Genomic DNA, 6,063 nt, shown 5'->3' on the forward strand with positions numbered 1-6,063 from the left:
TGGGAAACTGGCGGACATCAGTTCGAACTGGATCTCGCATTGATTCAGGAATCCCCTGCAAAGTTTTGGAGTTCCGTCAAACTTACTCGGAGAGGGTAACTGCAAGCGGGACGTAGGCAGCATCACAGGAGAAGCTGTAGTGGTAACTGGGACAACCGGAGTTGGAATCTGGACTTGAGACGTTTTAATTGCTGTATGAAGAGTCTCTAAACGGTCTGCCATAGTTTGCATAAACTGCACTATTTGTGTCTGTATAGACTCCTGGTTTTCCAGACGGGAAAGGATATTTGACGTAGCACCGCCTCCTGCGAATTGGTCACTTGACGGATCCATGTGGCCAGTGCTTACTGTCAGGTCCGGGTGTTTTTGTGAATCCGTTAACCTGGAACCAACCTCAGGTGTAGGTGCTGGGGTATGAAGAAAACAGGGAGGACGAAGGAAGTTCCGTTTCATATATTTATTAAAGTAACAATTCGGTAAGGAGTTAAATGACTAGTTGTTAATCATCATTATACTGAAGTATTGCAGGAATGACAGAAATAATATGCAAGAGAAAACTCAGAAATAAATAAAAGAAATGTTCATGGAAACATATGCAAAAACAAGCTGAAGAATAAATGTTGAATTGTCCAAATATAAACAGGCTTTGATGCTGAACTGCAGATTGTGTTTAACTGGTTAATGCAGACATGGAGAATTAACTGTAAGAATTTGCAATGGAGTTTTAAGAGTTAACTGAGAGACTGTGAAGAATTATCCTTGTAATGACAACATAGAAAAAGTACTGAATTGGGTTACTTGCGGGTTCCGGAGATCACTGTGAAACTGTAGTAGATGGCAAGGTGATGAATGGGTTAAATGCAGAGTTGAACAAACGAACAGCTGAGGGAATTGGAATCCTCCAGACTTTGTATGATAGGCAGACAGACAGGGTAACCTCATGCAGGACACTGGGAATCCAAGTATTTCCAATAGGTGTGCAATTGACTGATAGCACAATGGAGAGCCGGTAGATCTTTGGCAGTGAAGGCTGCAAAACGGACCTCTGGGAACGGAGGCGATATCTGGACCACGGGAATCACACAGGAATGCACGGAGAGAGTTCAGAGCTAGAGCACAGCTTTGATACAACAAAGCACTGGCCCAGAGTGACATAATCCCAGCCTACTTAAAGGCAGCACAAGCACGGGATTGGCTTACACCTGCCCACAGGTGTTTTCACAAGTGCTCAGTATTAGCTATTTGGTCTCCAACATGGCCACCTCCTATACAGCAGACACACCGCAGTGCCTTAGGCCATTTGGTCCCCGCACTCACAGTTCCCAGACTCTGCATTACCTGTGCCATTGATCACGCCGTGTCCCCACACGGGCGCACAGCACCGCGAGCAACCGCACTGGCAACGGATGAACCCCAGAACCCGCAAAGGTGAGAGACCGGTTCGTGACAGCCAGTTAACATTCAATGGTTAGCTCAGGTCTCTACCACTATGTTAGTGAACCAGGCAACATTGAGGCACACCAGGTAATACTGAATGGTTGGCTCAGGTCTGTATTGTTTTATTACTGTATGGAGGATCTCACATATTATTCAGGTATAGACTAAGGCCCCTGACTAATATCTATGTTCCTATTGTATTCATTAACATGCTTGTTATCTATGCCGTACCTGCAGTCAGCAAGGGTTTAATGTGGCCTAACTTTCTGGTAAATGTATCCGTCCAGATTAGCAGATAAAATGCATAGGAATGTGACGGATACACCACGCACTGCAATGAAGGGGTAGTGTGGTGCTTGCATTTCCTCTCTGTCTGTGTTTGTAGCGTGAGACGTTGCCCTACTTTGCTCGTTTCTTGAGGGATAGTGTGTGTGGTGAATGTAATTGGTGTTGGCACCTGTCTTATGTTTCATTCTGCACACAGTTGTGCCCTGGTGCAGACACGCAACTAGTGAATAAGAAACAAAGCATTACTGTGCCTACTGCTGGAATCCTGTGCCAGACACAATGTGTGCCCTGTCATAGGTAACCTCACACATTCATGTACAATAGATCATACACTACACTTAAGGTTCCACACACTGAGCGATTCACAAACAATGCAATATTGTTTGTGATTTCCCTTGAACTCCCCCAGGAGCTCCCTGGCAGTCCCTGACTCACAATTTTGTCAAAAAGTGTTCTTTTACCAAACGATTTATCGTACGATCTCTAAAGACATTGACAGACATTGTCAGATCTTGACTACGGCAGGTAAGATCAGAGGATACATCATACGAGCTGTGGGGACATGCATCGGATCGTTATCATTTGAGGAGAACATACGATTTGCACTTTTGTGAACAACATATCGTTACGATGTATCGTTTTTTTCCAAACTGACCGCAAAATCGCTCAGTGTGTGGGCACCTTAACACTCCACCCAGGTTCAAAGGTGAATCACAACCAGATCACGGCTAAACTGCACATAAATAGCCATATAAACTGCAACACATTTAATTTGAAACATATGCATTGCTTTTCCTCTTTATGCTAGCGACACCATGTCCTGTATTTGCAATACTGTTATATAAGCCAACTAATATCAGTCTCACAGCAGCATTAGTGCTTACACAACAATTCCACCACGGATCTCACTTACAGCAAGACAAATATGTGTGTTTGCCGGTTTATAACTAGGTATTCCAATCTGTTCCTGTATGCTCCAGACACTTCAGTCTTTTTATGTGCTCCCCAAACATGCGTGGTATTTTATCACCTGATACATTACTCTTCTTGAATTGCTCAATATTGCAGCAAGATGGAGGATAACTGACAGACTAAACATTTATTTTATGTCGAGCGACAACAGCAACTGTACCTGACTGAGCGGTATCGTTTGTAAATTCAAATTGCTCTTATATATTTTATCTCAAAAAGGTTTATTTAGTAGAAGAGGTCATGTTGTTATGTAATGCTCTGGGACTAATCCTAAACATCTACATGCATGATTGTGTCTGCCTGTACAGATGTGTAAGGATTCCTGAGGTAACATGTTGCTGACTGTGGGATAACCAAATTATCACACAGTATGATGGATATACCTGACCAGACATGGGTGGATCAGAGAATTCCACAGAGGAGAGACACAATCATGTGAATGTTCCTGCACATAAATGATAAAATATGGGCCCTCATTCCGAGTTGTTCGCTCGCAAGCTGCTTTTAGCAGCTTTGCACACGCTAAGCCGCCGCCTACTGGGAGTGAATCTTAGCATAGTAAAATTGCGAACGAAAGATTCTCTAAATTGCAATTACACACCTCTTAGCAGTTTCTGAGTAGCTTCAAACTTACTCGGCATCTGCGATCAGTTCAGTGCTTGTCGTTCCTGGTTTGACGTCACAAACACACCCAGCGTTCGCCCAGACACTCCCCGTTTCTCCAGCCACTCCCGCGTTTTTCCCGGAAACGGTAGCGTTTTTTCGCACACACCCATAAAACGGCCTGTTTCCACCCAGAAACACCCACTTCCTGTCAATCACATTACGATCACCAGAACAAAGAAAAAACCGTGAGTAAAATTCCTAACTGCATAGCAAATTTACTTGGCGCAGTCGCACTGCGGACATTGCGCATGCGCATTCGCGACTAATCGCTCCGTTGCGGAAAAAAAATAACGACCGAACAACTCGGAATGACCCCCATGATTGGGATTTAATGCTGTCCAACGCTGGCTTCAGGTAACATGGACCCCATGAAGCTGCTATATGGGGAGGCAGGTCATAATTTTTTGCTGTTGTCCATTGAACAATCCTTTTAAGCTGTTGTTCACAATGTTAGGCTATAATACTTGCACGCATGCACATTTTGGACATGATTTTGAGTTGGAAACATATTGGAGGTAATGTATGCTCAGAAAAGACATGTGTAACTATAGCACATGCTGAGGCTACATATTGCAACATACTGTAGGCAAAAGCAGGGGTGGGGGGTTCCAGTTGCCCAGAAACCCTACTTCCCAGCAGCCTGTTCAGCAGCCCGGTAGCAGTAGATTTTCCTACCAAGTCTGCTGTGTGTGTCTGTGTATCTGAGCGCTCAATCATAGCACCAGAAAGAGAATCTGTTCTAAATGGCTTAGAGTGATCATTGGGCCTGCATATGTCTGAAGCACTGTATTGCATAAACTGCGCTTTGTTTGGGGCAGACTATGGCTTGTTACATGCTAATTGTGCATCCTTCATGGGCTGGTGACAATCACTCCTAAATCAAACATTTTTCCTTCATTTCTGATCGCAAAGCAGCCCCCATAGGTTTCTATGGTGGTTGCTGTCGTGTCACACTCCAGAGCTTGGCCACAGCATCAGTGGCAGCCTATGGCTACAGATTGAAAAATGTATCGGCAGAGGGGCCCTGAGGATCCCTCCCCAGTACTTCCAGCTCACATGTGCACAGTCAGCAAGTGCAAAGTAGTGCAAAGTAGGCTGCCAGGGTCCCGAAACTGAACAGAAAATGATTGCATAGCAGGGACAGGGTCCTAATACAACAGGTACAGTACAACTCTCCATATGCATGAAAAAAAAAAAAAAAGCTAAGAAATGCTTAGAATAACATACTGGGCCTGATTCTGATTCAGATGCAAGTGGAAATGCTGAAGGATCAGACACAGGAACTGATTTAGAGATGGACGCAGATCGCTGCATACGCATGTCCATCTCCTGACATGCTGGGGGCCATCCAGCACCGGGCAAGGTCACCCAGCATGTGTATGGCACCGCCTCATGATGTGTCCACAATAACATTGCGGAAGCATCAAATTAAGGTTGACCCCAGGGTAGGCTGCGCTGTCAGGCGGCACACCGCCATTTTTTTCAATTGGACCAGCTGCATGTGACAACCATGGCCACAAAATGCTGCATCGCCGCTCCCCAAGTGACTGCTGCTGTCAATCATCATGCAGCCGCATCCTGCTGCAGGGAGGAGGATCATGCATGCGCAATGCGGCCAGTATGCGTGGGGAGACCAGATGGATGCGGGCGCTGCGTACAGGCGCACAGCTGCGTCCATCGCTGAATCAGCCCCTGAGGTTGCTAGTATATATCGATTGCTCCAACCATAGATGGACCAAACTTTCTGTGAAATGGGTGGTATCTGGGCACAGGTGCATGGACTGTTCCACATTTTTGGAGTGTCCCGGATGTGTATGCCTTCTGTGCTCCATTATATCACGGAGATTGATGTTGGACATCTGTTTCAGACAGATTTTTGTTGCACTTAGCATGAGGTAGCTGCACATCCAGCTACTAATAACGACAGTTGTGGATGCGATGTAACATCAGTGGTTGGGATAGGCTTCCACATGTAGACCCACGTATCTTTAGCATACGTGGGCAGATTCCCATGCTGTCATAGGCAAATGCAGGAGGGGTTTCCAGTTGCTTGGAAACCCCCTTCTGGCCCAGCCAACAACTTGAATCATGACCACATTAGTAGTAGTAACATATAATATGACTAGGTGATTCATCGCGCCCTACGGGCGCTCTTCACACCGTCGTAAGGGGCTACGCCCCCTTAACCCTTGCACACCCTTGTGGCGTGGAATATTTTTATTATATGGAGTATTACATCCAATCATAATTGTGTGAGTGATTAAATATTGCATGGACAAAGGGCGTGCAATGGTTAAGGGGTGGAAGCCCCTTGCAACGGCGTGAACAGCGCACACAGGGCCTGGTGAATCACCTAGTAGGTGCTTTGGTTGGGGAAGTAGGGGGTGCGGGGAAGAGGCGGATGGGATCCTGGGGTGCCACGGGAGTGGTGGTGCCGCAGGTGGGGGAGGGTGCGTGGGTGCTGATCTGGAGCCGCTTCGGGTGGGGGAGGAGCAGTTGTGGGGTTGCCCCGGGTGGGGGAGGGGCGGATGCGGTGGTGTGGCGGGAGGTACAGGTGCGGGGTCGCTGCGGGTGGGGGAGGGGGTCCGGAGCTATCGCGGGTGCTGGTGGGGGAGTGATGGGGGCCGGAGGTACTGTGAGTGGGGGAGGGGCGGGTAATGCTTATCCTGCTTCTCCCCCTGTCAGCAGCTGGCTGACAGG

This window comes from Pseudophryne corroboree, chromosome 2 (assembly GCF_028390025.1).
Source record: "Pseudophryne corroboree isolate aPseCor3 chromosome 2, aPseCor3.hap2, whole genome shotgun sequence".
Classification (NCBI taxonomy): Eukaryota; Metazoa; Chordata; class Amphibia; order Anura; family Myobatrachidae; genus Pseudophryne; species Pseudophryne corroboree.